The following is a 13,840-nucleotide window of genomic DNA, read 5'->3' on the forward strand; positions in this document are numbered from 1 at the left end:
GCTTCCTACTAGATTGGAAATTATAATAGATTGGAATGCTTGCTGTCAGATACGTGGCAGACACCTGCCTCTTCCCACACCTCCACAGACTCGGTTTCTAACCTGCCAATTCCTCACTCAAGAGAATGAAGGGGTGCCTAGGTCAGGCAGGGAAAGCAGGTTTGCTGACCTCAGGGTCAAGGGTCGGACAAGCTTCGAAGTCACCTGCACCAAATATGGGTATCTTGTGTGAATTTTCAAGGAAAACATCAAATGTAGAGTTCCTGAAGGTGGGGCCAAGAGCAAGGCCCACCTACTCGGCTACATGTTTACATCACCAAGGGTTTGGGTGAGGGGGGACCCTAAACACTGACCAATTGGAAACAGGTGGGGTCTTTGGAGGAGCTGATGGGTGCCCTCTGACCCACAGCGACCTTACACAAAACAAGGAAGCTGCCCGGCACTGCGCCATCCTCAGTGATTGTCCCTGTGCCTGAGCCCATTGGTGAAGCCACTGCAAACCTGCGCCGGCATTTCATGATTCCGCCCTTCTGCCAAAGCCAGAGGTTTTGAGCGTGGGTCCAAGTTTCTGAGACAGGCGAGGAACAGGCTGGTTTGAGCTTGCCAGCAGCTGGGCGCTCAGCCTTTGGTGGAAGCCCCACTCTGAGGAGCCAGCATCTGGACCAGGCAACTACCCTGAAGCAGCAGCGAGGACGCATGAAGGAGCTTCCATCCCAGGCAGGCTCTGTGGGAACAGTGGCCCTCAGGGCCTGCGAGGTCTCCTCGGGTGGGAGGCAAGGGGGCAGAGAGGTCACGGGGCCTGAGAGGTGATAGACATGCAGAGAAAGGTCCCCCGAGTTTGTGATTGGTGGTGTACACCCCAGAACCAGAAACCGAAGACATTCACAGACCCACCAGGTTGGCTGGGGGTTGTTGAGGATAGCGATAGCACTCACAGTGACCACCGGAATGCAGAGTCGTTGCGGGGCTCTAAAGGTAGAGACTGCCATGTACAGCTTGTCGGGTAAGATTTTGGCTGCTAACCCTGAGGCCGGTGGTTCAAATCCACTGGCCACTCTGCAGGAGAAAGATGAGGCTGGCTGCTCCCATAATGGTTTATAACCTTGCAAACCCTGTATAAGGGTCACTCGCGTCGAAGTGGGTACCTAAGCAATCATCCTGAGATAATCTTTGAACTTCAAGTTAATTTTACTAAAAATACTTGCTTTGGCCATTGGGGGAACCCTGGTGGCATAAAGGTTATGCTTTAGGCAACTAACTGCCAGGTTAGCGGTTCCAAAGCCCCAGTCCCTCTGTGGGAGAAAGAAGAAGTTTCCTACTCATAAAGAGTTAGTCTCAGAAACTCACAAGGGCAGTTCCAGCTGCTCTGTACGACTCACCTTGATGGCAGAGAGCTGGGTGTGGGGGACATCGCGTGCTGCCTTTGTGCAGTTTTTAGGACAGGAATCCTGAAGGTCAGTCACAAGTGGTGTTTTAGGGCAAATTGTTACCATGTCAAAACTCATCAGGGGTCCTGAAGAATGGGCTTCTTGGAGACCCCACCCCATCCCACAGGCAACACCACCTTCTAGGAACTTACCTGGAGGCACCCATTGTGCTGGGAGAAGCTATGGAGCACCAGACGGGCTGTTCTTGGCTTCTGCGAATGTCATTGTGGTTGCCTTGGGCTCTTTCCTGTTGGTTTGGCTTTGGCTTGTGCCGAGGTGGTGGGGTGTAACTGTGCATGAGGGAAAAGCGTGGGAAGGACAGGTTTGGAGAAGATGCTTGTAGAGGAAGGTTTATGGATTGATTCAGTGAGACCCTTCAACTGGCTCAGGTAGAGGAGCTCCACGCTGGTGAGGAGTGAGGCCCTGTGGGAAGCAGGTAATGGGAAGAGAGTGTACGCAGATGAATCCTTTCTCATATATTAAGAAGCCTGGCAAGTTGGGTTTCTGGGGTGGAGGGAGGCCTCCACATTTGTGAGTTGGTGGCAAATTCCAATCACATTCTCATAATTATTAATATTGCTCCCCACTATATTCTCCCATAAGAGTGCTGCCTTAAAGTGACCTCCTACAAGCACAGGGCTGATTGCTATGTAACCGGCAGCTTTCACTATAGCGGCAGACGTGCTATTACTCCCTAGACTCTGAAGACAGGCATTCCCCCTCACCTGCCCTGGGCACTGGTGTTAGGTTACTCCTCTTAGGTACTCAGGGACCTTTAGGATTGTTAGGGTATTGCCCACTTTGTTAGGTTTATGGTTACCTGTAGTTAAGGGGGCTTGCACGTCCCCAGGGTATATATGTCTTGGTTGGAAATATATTCTCTCTGCGTGGACCTGGCTTCTGAAGCCATGGCGGTCCTGGAGGGGAGCACTTACATGCTTTATCTTGTTTGATGTCACCTTAATTTACCCCTCAATCACACACCCGCCCCTTGGACCTATCCAACTGTGGGGCTAGTATCCCACAAGGCCCAAAAAGGAAGCCATTCCACAAAAGGCTGCTTCTGTGTGGGGTCCCTCTTACCTGCTTTATAGAATCGTGCTGCCATATAACTCCAATATGTCTAAGCATTAAAGGATTTCGTGCACTACTTAACCGTGTCATTTTTATTTTGTTGGTTGAAAACTCCGAGTGAATAGAGTGACATGGCTGGTGGGAGTCAAGAGAATTCTGGAAATTAGAGAGGGGTGTGTGTGTGTTTAATTCCTTGACTAGGAAAATTAATAACAGACATCTTACATTGATGTTAAGGTTTTTCTTGACCACAAAACCAAATATTCACCATAAAAAGCTAACCCACACTGCAGAAACCTGTCAAAAACAGCTCAACCAGCGATGTACATGTCGATTTGCCTTAGCGTGCTAGGAAAGGATAGCTGCCAAGCTCGCCCCTGCTAGTTGAAATCCCATGGCTGCAAGTGGGTCGAGAGCCAAATTACTAGCAGCCTGGCCCCAAAGTAACCTGCTTCTCAGTTGCTTTCAGTAATGGGGAGGCAGGTTTCAATCATCGCATTAACGTTAACCATTGGTTGATCTATATTTCCTTTGCCGCTTCTCTCTGTGGTCATGTTTCCCCCAGGCTGCTTTGAGCCATTTGCTTTGTCTGGAATTAAAATGTTCCTCCCTATTTATATAGAATCTAGGTTGCACACTCGGCTTGTCATTGGAATCGCCGGGGGATCCGGCGGAACCACAGATCCCTGGTTCCTCCCCCTAGAGATTTTAGCTCCTTGAGCCTAAAGAACTGTCGTTTCCTCAGATCTCCAGGTGATGCCAATGCTCAGCCAAGTCTGCGACCCTAAGATACCGAGTAACTGTTTGTTTCACCCTGGCTCCCTAGTCTCATCTTCCTGCTGACTCTTTTTTATTTTTCTTAGACTTTTACCCTCTTATTGCCAAACAGTGTTTACTTAATCTGCACTTTTGGAACTTTTAAAAAAAATCGTTTTATTAGGGGCTCATACAACTCTTATCACAATCAATACATTCATCAATTGTGTCCAGCACATTTATACATTCATTGCCTTCATCATTCTCAACTTTTTGAACTTTTCAATAAGTGATTATGATAGTACCATCCCGATGTAGCCCCTACATGCTGCAAAATGTTAACACACCGGGGAGGGAGGGAAAAAAAAAAGAGGACCTGATGCAAAGGGCTTAAGTGGAGAGCAAATGCTTTGAGAATGACTGGGGCAGGGAATGTGCAGATGTGCTTCATACAATTGATGTATGTATATGTATGGATTGTGATAAGAGTTGTATGAACCCCTAATAAAATGTAAAAAAAGAAAACAAAAAGAAAGAAAGAAAATGATTAGGGCAAAGAATGTGCAGATGTGCTTTATACAGTTGATGTATGTATATGTATGGATTGTGATAAGAATTGTATGAGTCCCTAATAAAATGTTTTTAAAAAAACACATTTTCACTTCCACAGTTAAGTCACTTAAAATAGAGTTGTGTATACATCATCACACACAATTCTAGTGATCCCTCTTCCTCCTACATTATTTGCTCCCCAATTACCCTCTCCCTCCCAACCCTTCGCCATTAAACCATTACATCAGTTTAAAAAAAAAATGTTAACACGCTCCCGTTGTTTACCCAAAGGTTGGAGGTTCAAGTGCTGTGGAACACAGTTCCATTTGGAGATATACTATTTTATCTTTCACCTGAAATCTGCCATGGCTTCATACTCACCTGAGGTGCTAAGAAGATTCATTCCCCCCCATGATAGCCCATTTGTCTCTGTGCCATCTTCCCTTTCTCAAAGTCTGCTGTCACCGATCCATACCATAAACCACCAACCAACTGCCCAGGTGAATCAGACTCCTGGCCACCCTGTCTAAGGTTTCTGAGACCACAACCCTTTACAAGCGCAGGCTAGCTTCATTATTCCCCCGTAGAGCCACTGCCGGGTTTGAACAGCCTCCCTCCCCACTAGCAGCCCAAGCCCCACGCTTACGAAAACAAACAAAAATGGACTGCCATCAAGTCCATTCTCACTGACGGTGACCCAAAGGGTAGGGTAGAACTGGCCCTCTGAGTTTCTGAGACTAATGCCCCCTTCTCCTCTCCTCCTAAGGAGGAACTGGTGGTTTTGAACTGACAACTCATAGTGAGCTCGGACAGGGTAGAACTGCTCTTGTGAGTTTCTAAACTATAACTCTCTAGAAGAGTAGAAAGCCCTGTCTTTCTCCCGTGGAGCAGCAGGTGGTATCGAACTGCTGCCTTCCCTCTGTTAGCAGCCTTATCGATAACCACTGCGCCACCAGGGCTCCACTCCCATAAGTAAATGAGACTGCTTCAGAAATGTCTGTTCCTCGCCATTGGCCTTCACCATTGGTCAATCCTTCTATTACCATGCGGGCCTAACTGTGGAGGATTTAAAAGTGTGTTCAGGAAAGATACTCCCATCTTGATCTGTAGAAAGATCTCAACTTTTATCGGACGTTTGTCTTCCGTTTATATTTTTTTAATGAAGTTTTTGTAAGTTCAAGGGGCCCTGGTCGTGCAATGGTTAAAACACTCAGCTGCTGCAAAAGGTTGGTGGTTTGAAACCACCTATCGTTCCGTGGGAGGACACGATGGCAGACTGCAACTGTCAGGATTTACAACCTGGGACAAAATCTGGGTTGTTTCACACTGTCCTGTTCTGTAGGGTCACTGGAATGTTGAAATGAACTCAATGGCAGTTGTAAATATTTTTTAATTTACATTTTGCATTTTGGAAGTGCACGCAAACCCACAAATACAAATTAAGCACCAAAAAAATTAACCGAAAAGAGAAAATTTGATTATAGATTCAATGAAACTTTAGGAAACTCAATGTCTGTCCGGGAGAGGTGTTATATATTCTTTTTGATTCTGTGCTCTTTTGATTAGATTGTGATTTAGTTACTGGGATTAAATGACTCCATTGCTGTTTCTCGTTTTCCTTTTTCCTCCTGCTTCACTCTAAATTAGATCTTTATTGCTATTCCTTTCACTGATTCTCCTTGAAAGGTTAACCTGTACACCTACCTTTAAAAGGTCTTGTTACAAAAGATTCGGTGATCGCTATTTCGGAGGCAGATCCAGATTCATTGCCATTTGATATGCTCCCGTCGTACTGACCACATATAACAGCACTGCGCCACTCGCTTTCTTGGCTGTAATCTGTAAGGAAACAGACCCAGGACTTACTTCCACAGTATTCCCGGGGAAGCCTGAACTGCCAATCTTCAGGTCAGATGAGTATAGACCATTTGTGCCAACTAAGGACTTGATAGAACCAGATAGGCAAGTATCATATTTTAAAATTTTTTTATTGTGATTGAATTGAACAGATAGATAAATGGAAGGAAAATGGAATTGTTCATAAGTTGCCCTAGGGGTTTTCTTCCACTTACCAGCTTCAGTGAAGCTTCAAGATATCGTTTAAGCAGTGACAGCCACATCTAAATGGATGCCCTTGTCACCATCTCTGCCTGAATACAAAATACACCGTTTATTGAATACCCACGGGAACACGAGCAAAAGAAACTTGCACCGATCTGTGACCAAGTCAGTGCTGTGAGTGACCTCAGCGAGTCTCAAGGCGTGTGCGTGTGCGCCGCCCACGTCTGAGCTCCAGGGGCTTGAAACAACACATCTGCCCGGGGCTGTACAAGAGGTTCCCCATCTCACAGCTGGGGGCTTTCCAGGGCAATTTTTCCCATGTTCCACTTCGATACTTTAAAAAAATCGTTTTATCAGGGGCTCTCACAGCTCTTATAACATTCCATACATCAATTGCATCAAACATATTTGTACATATGTTGCCAGCATCATTTCCAAAATTCTTTCTACTTGAGCCCTTGGTAACAGCTCCTCCCCTTTCCCCTAGCCTCCCCCAACCTCCCACCTTCTCACCCTTGTGAATCCTTGATCTATTCTATATTATTATTTCAGATCTTACACTGATTTTTTTGTTTGTTTTTTTAACAAACTAAATGTCATCGAGTCCATGCTGACTCACAGTGACCTCCCCTTGTGGGTCTCTGAGACAGTAACTGTGGATGGGAGGAGAAAGCTTCTTCCCACAGGACAGCTGGTGGTTTTGAACCGCCAACCAAGAGACTCGCAGCCTTCCGTGTAACCACTAAGCCACCAGGGCTCCTCTGTCAGCTGTTTTTAAGCCCTCCTGTGGGACTGTATTTTTTATCATTTGTGCTGAATGGAGTGGACTTCTGTTCCTTCCAACCGACCATAGTGGCTGGGAATTCCTTTTCAGCTGATGTAGGTGGATCTTTTTTTTTCTTTCACATTGTTTGCTCTGTATCTCATGGGTCAGGGGTCCTCCTCCCTATTACTTGAAAGATACTTCATAGGAATCGTTTTCTCTCTCGATGGCTCTCTTCCCATTAGACCCTTCAGTGACTCTTTGGGCCCACTGTCCTTGAATTGGGGTGCTGGCTTCTTATTGATTTAGGGCTCAGCTGGAGTGCTGCAGGGGCCAGCTGCTCCTCAGACCTGACAGATGTTATCTCGCCCCAGCGCTCTGGCCTCCCCCTGTGCCTACAGTTTCCCCATCATCCTGAGAGGACAGTGTCTCTGCCTGCACTGGGTCTGGAGGGATCAGATCAGACCTCATGATCCTGCTGCCTCCACCAGAGGCTTGATACATTGAGCCACAGTGTGCTGGAAGTAAACCCGGCTTCTGGGCCTGTGACCACCGGGAAAGGCTCCTCGGGAGGAAGTGCACTTATATCAATTAGAAAAAATAAATGAGTCTTTGAGACAGGTGAAGTTAATTTGGGGATAAGTGTCCCAAAGATGTCTAGCAAGAAACGCTCTGTGATTTATCTTGGCTTCCTCCTTTCGCTTTTCAGGCGTCTGCAAGCTTTCCTTGTTCCCAGATTTTCCTAATTCCTCTTCTGAAGTCAGCATTGGAATGCATGTTCCTCTCACTTCCTCCCTGCTTTGTGTTTTCACTACCATCACTAATAAAAATTTGACATTAGCCCTGGCTTCAAATGATTTTCGCCCCCATGTCACAAAGGGAATCCGGATTTTTGAAAGCACCCTAAGGAGACTGGGGCACAGGGACAATGGGGAGGGTGGTACCGCATGATGCAGTGTCTGCTTCTGCTGTGCACAGGGTCACTATGGGCCGGAACTGACTCCATGGTACCTCACAACAACAGTGAGCCCTGTAAAGGGGAAACTGAGGTACAGGGACGAAGGCAGACATAACTGACGGGACAAGGGAGAGCAAAAACAGAAATAGCTTTATTGGGGGGAGGGGAGCTCCGACAGGTCAGGGAAGTCATACTCAGCAGCTGGGGGCGAGGGTTTCTAAAGGGGTGGTGAGGAATGGATGGCAATTTTGGCGATTAGCATGTGGGATCTGGACACTCCGAGAATTGCTTGTCTGAACCAGTAACATCTGGTTTCACTGGTTATCTTACCTGGTGCTGGCTGCTGCTGACCTTTGGGAGGTGCAGGTAAGGACATGCAGGGCCCGGACCTGCTTCAGCTTAGTCCAAACAGGGTTGCCTAGTTCGGACCTGGCCCAAACAAGACCAACACAACATATCACGGAGATAACCTGTCTGAAGCCATCCGCTGATCACAGAGACATGTTTAAGCATGTTTTGTTTGGAATAAACCCTTACATGCATGAACCGGCACTGTGATAGCAGTACTTTTTGACTCACCCTTTTAGAGAGCCCCTAGGTAGCACAAATGTGACATGCTTGCTGCTAACTGGAACATTGGAGGTTTTAATCTGTCCAGACCCGCCTTAGAAGAAAACTCTATTAACCTACTTTCATAAAATCAGCCATTGGAGACTTAATGAATCGCAGTTCTGCTCTGGAAGACATGGGGTTGGATGAAGCCCATTGCCTCCACAGATAATAGGTGCTTGGTGCATAGGCTGCCATTTTGACACATGCTTCTCCTTGTCAAAGTCCCCCCAGTCTTCCTTTGCTCACAGATCCATAATTACTTAATAAAATGTTTCCCTTTATTGATATATGAAAACAAATCCATAGTTTTTCTTCCCAGTTTCCCCCAAGAAATATATAGTTATCCACATTGTGCTCAAATTAAAACCAAATGGATCAAGTCCTCAGCAGGGCATTTTGGGGAATGAGAAAATGACGCGACTCATAATCAGCGAGTCCTGGTTGAATTTGGCAGAACAAGAGAAACTTTATCACGCTGATGACCAGTCCCAGGTGTTCAAGATGAGGAGCCCCGATGGAAGATCCCTACAGTGACTGCTGAGCCTAAGGTGTACATGCAGCTAAATATCTGTGTACTCGGATCTGCACAAATGTTTTCATAAACGTAATTATTCAGTCTGAAACATAATTCTGTTGGAAACAGTGGTCAGGAGACCCCATAGTGAGAAACAGTTTGAAAGCAGTGGCTTTATTCAAGCACTCAGCCAACCATTTGTTAGGTTGCTCAGGTGAGAATGCTGCCTCCTTGGCGATGCAGGAGAAAGAATTCACACCGAAGCCTAGTTTGTGATCCATGTGAGTTTTAGAAAGGATAGACGGTTCAGGTTTTACAGTTAAGAATATGGGCGACTTCGTGGGCCTACACACACACACACACACACACACACACACACACACACACACACACACACGTGGCGGCCTGAGGCCAGAGAAAAGAGAAAGAGACCGAAACATGGCCGAGCCGAAGGCAGAAGAGCAGGTGGGTGGAGGGGAGGGGGAAGAGGGCGGTGGTCTCCAAGTTGCAGTTTTTAGGACCTTCCGCTGGGAGGCACGGTGGTTAGTTCTGGTTGACCCCATTGGCTGATTTAAGCCCACCTGGCCTAGATTGGGCCAATTCGGGTGTACTGCCCACCCCTACCCCTACCCCCACCCCCTCAGGGCCTGAATTGGCACATTCCTACTGGACACCCTGGTCCAGTCCAGGTTCTGCTGCTTAACACATTCAGGTTGTTTCACCTTGAAACGGTGCAGCAAAGCACAGACAACCTACCCATTCACTGGTAAGGTCAAATAGGGTCGAAATAACCATTCACTTGCCGTTCATATTTAGGGAGCATGTGAAACTCAGAGAGAGTAAAAAGTCCCGGGGACCTATGTGGGGAAACGTTTAAGCATTCCTCCTCCCGAACGTCGTGGTTGTGCGGACGCCTTCAATGGTCCCAGAGAATTCACACGGAGCGGAGCTCCACGGAGACGGTACCGTTAGGGAGACGTCCCTTTCAGGCACCCTCCAAGAACACAAGCAAACGCACGTGGCACACTCCACGTTCCGATCATTAGAAACTGCTCGCAGCTGTTTCTCTTGGCCTTGAGACAAGCCCCATCCGCAAACGAAGCTCCAGCAGGCTCCCTCCCACAGGCTGACCGGCAGCCAGAGTAAGGACAAGGGGGAGGGGTGGCTCCCCAAGTGCCTGCCTCGGGCCACAGTGAAGGGGCTGCCGGGTATCCCGCACCCTTCAGACACCTACAGGAAAATCCAATTGAGCATGCGCAGACTAAGGACACCCAGACCCAGGTGCAGCTAAACCTGGCCACGACCTAGGCACATGACATCACCCAGGTGTACCTGAACTCGGCCAATAAGCTTGGCTAGTATCCCAACCACACCGCCTCCAAGGGACGTTTGGGCGGGAGAGGGAAGTTTCAGGCATGACAGGCTCAGAGTGCGCACTAGCTCTGGGAAGCGTGCAGGGCCACGTGGCGCGGACTGTGGAAAAGCTCACAGGTGCAAACGGCCCTTTCGAGGGAGCGGGGGAAACACGTGGAAGGAAGACCGGCACGGGATCGCCGAACCAGCGTGCGGAGCCCAGAGCGGGGATCCCAAGGGAGCGAGTGGCCTGCAAGCAGGGCGGCATCTCACCCTCGGTGGCGTCTATGGCTTACACTTAGCCCCTCCCAGCCCCGCTGACCTGATGGGCTGAGTTTAAGCGCACCTGGGTGATGTCATTGCTGGTGCGTAAGGTGGGTGTGCCCAGGTTGCCTTCACCTGGGCCTAGGTGGCTTGGGTCTGAGCATGCTCGGGTCCGGATTTTCCCAGAGGTGTCTAATTCGTGTGCCTGACTTCTTTCCAACCCCTGTATTGTGGCAGGGACAGCGAATGTTCCTTCAGCGTAGGCATTTGGGAAGATAACCCCCTTTGCCCCAAATCTAGCGACCGGTCGCTTCCACGTGGTTTTTCGAGTTCAGTTGAACTCCCCAGAGCTCTCCGGGCATCTTTGCACGCGCTTCACAATTAGCGTGACTTTTGAGACTGTCATACCTGGAATCTCCCTTTCCCTCCTACAAGTCACTTGGATTACAAAAGTGCTTCTCCACGTGAATTCTTTCAGCCTTGCAAAGCAAGAACCCGGTAACATCAGTCCATCCGTCCAGAAACCAAACAATGTCACCATGGTCGACTCTGCTCCAGGAAGTCATTTCCTTTTTGTGCATGTCCCGAGCCCTCAGGCCTGAGGGGCCCAGCTGCCTGTCATAGTCCCCGACAATATTCTGCTTTCTTTGTTTAGGCTCTCAGTATTTGAAAATGCTTCCGAGTTTAAGCACAGGGTTTCCAAAAGCTGCCTTCTCTGCAGTGCGCGGAGCGGAGTCTGTCTTCGTGGTGTTCTTAGTCTGGAAGCTCCGCTGAATCTGGCTCACTTTGGGAGACCCTGCAGGCATTTGAGATACCAGTGACATCGCCTCCAGCATCATTGGTGACCCAGGGGAAAGCAAAACTAGAAATATAACATAATTGAGGATTTAGTTTGTTGAAAACACAAACTGTAACCGCCCCTCCCTTGTAAAAATTCCTCTAAAGATTTAAGCAGCAAGGAGGTTCCCGCTCAGGTAGGGAGCTACCAGTGTCACTCAGATCGGCCTGAATGACACAAAACATCCCTTTGCCAGGGTATGGTGACCCCATTTCCCACGGGCGGGTCACTGAGCTGCTGGCTTCTCGTGGCAGCAGCACCGAGATGGAACAAACCGGTAGGAGGGGGCACTACAGGTTTATTGAGCAGTAAAGTCAGGATACACTGGGGACAGACCCCCCCCAGCAGGTCTACCCTGCAGAAAAGGAGAAAGTGGTACGACAGCCCCGAGCTGCCAGGCCCTTTTCATGTGTCTGACAGGGGCCAGTGAGCTGAGGCTTGGGGCTTTCCAAAAAATGGTGGTGTCCCTAGTTGACTGGGACTCTGGTCCTCATTTAGCAAGGTCCCGGAGGGTCAGTTTCATGGCCTCCGGCCTCCCCATTTCAGGTAGGTAGTGACTTATCAGTTAGCCCGGTCAGGCTGCTGTCCCTGTCCCTGTCCTTGTCCTTCTCCGCGCAGTCAGGGTTCTACATGAGACCGGACATCCTTTGTCCAGGCTGCTTTAGGCCATGCTGAGCACCAGGACGCTCCTGCTGGAGAGGGACCGGGACATTTTTCCTTTCCCAGGGAGTCTATCTGGAGGCACCCTTGGTCCAGTTCCTAAGGATACACTCTATGGGAACCCCGCTGGGTCTTGGGAGAGCCTGGTTTTGTCCCGTGACTGCCGGCAGGGAAAGAACCAGAGAAGAGAGTGCAGAACAGAAAGGAACAGAGGAGGCGCGCCTCCCTCGTCATGTCTCCCTGTTGCACCGGGGATGGAATGGCTCTCAGCCTCCTTCATGCCACGACCCTTTCATACAGCTCCTCGTGTGTGGCGACCTCCAACCATAACATGATTTTCGTTGCTGCTTCATCACTGTCATTTTGCTACTGTGATGGATCGGGCAACCCCTGTGAAAGGGGTTGAGAACCGCTGCATTAGTAAGCCCCAACCAGGAGACTGGTTGAAATGGAAGAACCGTTATGGAGAAACAAGAGAATTTGCAAACTGAGAATCTCAAAGAAGGCGCTAGAGACCAAATCAGTCGAATTCGAGCAAACAGGCTTTATTGGGGAGAAAAAGACCCAGCCTGGGTGAAGTCTCACGGTCCACAGTGTCTGGGTTTGAGAAGTCGCGCTGCAGGCTACAGGAGTGATGCTTATATATGGACAGCTATGTCCGGGTTTCTGGAATGTAAGGTGTCTTCCTGGGTCAGAGCGTGTTCGTGCCGGGGGCAGAGCGGTGGGCAAGAACAAAGCAGGCACTGAGCCAAACGGGCCCTGCCGGTGCCGGGGCAGAGTGGTGGGCCGAGAACAAAGCGGGCACTGAGCTAAACGGGCTGTGAACAAAACGGGTCGTTAGTTAAAGAAGGAAAAAATCTTGCAAAGCTGCTGACAGGTTCCATAGCCAGCTCTGTCTGGTCCGCTCCGCAGGTGTGTGGGGGAGACTCAAGGACACTAGCTGCTAGTTGTTTCAGCCAGCTGTCTGGTCAGCTCCGCACGGGTGGGGGAGACTCAAGGACACTAGCTGCTAGGAGCCGGCCTGACATTAATCCAGCCACACATCAACTCATAACAACTCAATAGGACTGGTTAAAACCGGCCCTTGTGAGTTTCAGGGACTGTATTATTTTTTTTAATGACGTAGGTTTAATCATCGGAATCAAACTCAGTGGAAAGCTAACAATAGAGAATTACTCCTCAGAAATTGAGCTGGGACAATAAAGGAACTGGGGACTGGCCCTCAACCTGATCCCCTTCCAAACAAAGACGTCCACGGTGGCCCTGGGGATGGAGGAGAAGCTATAGTCTGGGTTGCATCTGCTTGCTCAGCGCTCGCTCCGGGCCAGCACCAAGAGTCCCTGTCTTCTGGCTCTGGTCATCACCCTTCCAATTTCCTTTTTAATTAAAAGATCATTTTACTGGGGGCTCTTAGGGCGCTTAGAACATGCCGTGCATCGATTGCATGAAGCGTAATCGTTGCCATCATTATGTTCGGCAGCTAGCTTAGCGCCAGGGCCTTGTCCCTCCCGTGCCTGCAAAGGCCCCCATAGAGGAGGTGGGAAAGAAATCAGGCAACATAAGACGCCTATGAAGACCCCAAACTGAGCATGCTGGTTCCCAAGCCCCCAGCCAGGTGGGAGGCACAGCTGGGCAGGCCAAACGAGGCCCAGGCCCATGACATCACCCAGGTGGGCCTAACTCAGCCAATGGGGTCAACCAATCCCATCAACCACGCCTTCCCCGAGCCAGGGGGTGGGCTAGAATAAAGGCAGGGAGCACGCTCAGGGGACTCTTACCCTGCTCCTGGTCAGAGGCAGGTAGTTGGGAAAGATCTCCCTCCCCCTTGGGGCGCCCATGTGCCTTCTCCGGGCTGACTCGGGGCCCACAGCCTGTTGGCCCACAGGCTCTCAACCTCTGGGGTCCTCGGGCTTCTGACCTCCTGGGATCTTCGGCCCCCAAGATCCGCAGTGTGGGGGCTCTTTTCCACTGGGTTGTTTGGGCCCAGCTGTGAACCCCTTTGGGGCTG

This window comes from Tenrec ecaudatus, chromosome 1 (assembly GCF_050624435.1).
Source record: "Tenrec ecaudatus isolate mTenEca1 chromosome 1, mTenEca1.hap1, whole genome shotgun sequence".
NCBI lineage: Eukaryota > Metazoa > Chordata > Mammalia > Afrosoricida > Tenrecidae > Tenrec > Tenrec ecaudatus.